Below are 1,328 nucleotides of genomic sequence, written 5' to 3' on the forward strand. Positions count from 1 at the left end.
TTCGTTTCTCTTTATAAATCCTAAGTCATATTTAAAATTTGCATTTGCCTGTTTCTTATACTCAAAGTCTTATTTAGTCTATGATCATAGCATTCACTCATAGATGTTCTGGTTTTTAATGTAATTTTATGTTTTTTTAAAGCAAATATTTCTAAAATGTTATATTGAAATAGTTTTATATATATGGCAAGATAATTGTCATGCGTTTGTACGGGCATCTGTTGTGGGCATTCTTTGCAGTCTTTCTGAGGCTTTTACTTTGTTTATATCAATATCATACTTATATTGTATCGACAGAAATTAAGAAATATATCGTGACATAAGTTTTGGCCATATCGTCCAGCCCTAGATTTATCTAAATGCTCTTATGGTTCTGCACACAAAGCATCCATGCTCAATTGGGTAAATAACAACCAAAGCATACTTCAGCAAACTCCAGATTACTGCTTTAAATTAATATAATTATCACATCAAAGCTTTTACTCTTGTCAAGATTTCCCAATTTGAAGAAAGTCTCACTCACAATAACATCATGAGTGAAAATCTATCAGGCTTTACGCTGGGTCGTTGTACCATAACAGCTGAGGGGAACAACCACATTAATGTTTCAAACAAGGAGCTCTGTGTGTCTACATCTAACCAACGTAAGCCTCAGTTGTACCTTGTTGTAGCAGTTGTGTGTGTTTTTTTTAAAGAGTTCAGCTGTGATGAACCCTGCTGGCTTTTATTCCTGCACACAGTGTCTTGTTTTAAACAGTAGACAGCGCTGTTTCTGACTTCTGGTAGCAGAAAAAGAGTAATTTGTTGAGTATATGCGTTCTCTTTCTAGTTAAAGTCTTAAAACATCCAGAAATATTTAATACCTCTGTGAGAATATGCTTAAATAAAGAAATCGTCTACCTTTGTGTTAACGCTCCTTCTGTCCAGTGAGCACTGATGGGCAAGGAAGATGTGCACGACTGTCCAGTTTTATAAAAAAATATTTAAAGGAGACCTAGGCTCAATGTTAGGGACCATTTTATTTTCAATTTTAATTATCTTGGGAAGAATATGTCTACATTTAAAACGTTTGAGATCCTGTTTTATTTTCACGTTTGTGTTTGGTGGGGCTCTTTTTATTTTATATTTTTTCTCGTTTGTGTTTATTAGTTATACCCATTCCCTGCGACTCACAGGTGCGGGCTGTTCTTCATTTGTTATCACATGTTTTTACATTCAGTAATGACAAAAACAGTATTTGGGCAACCATGTCTTGGTTTTATATTTTTTTGTTTTTTTTAGTGAAACTCTTGTTTCAATGAAGCTTTATTCCAACTTGCCCTGCTTGA

The sequence above is a fragment of the Fundulus heteroclitus genome, chromosome 24 (genome assembly GCF_011125445.2).
Source record: "Fundulus heteroclitus isolate FHET01 chromosome 24, MU-UCD_Fhet_4.1, whole genome shotgun sequence".
NCBI lineage: Eukaryota > Metazoa > Chordata > Actinopteri > Cyprinodontiformes > Fundulidae > Fundulus > Fundulus heteroclitus.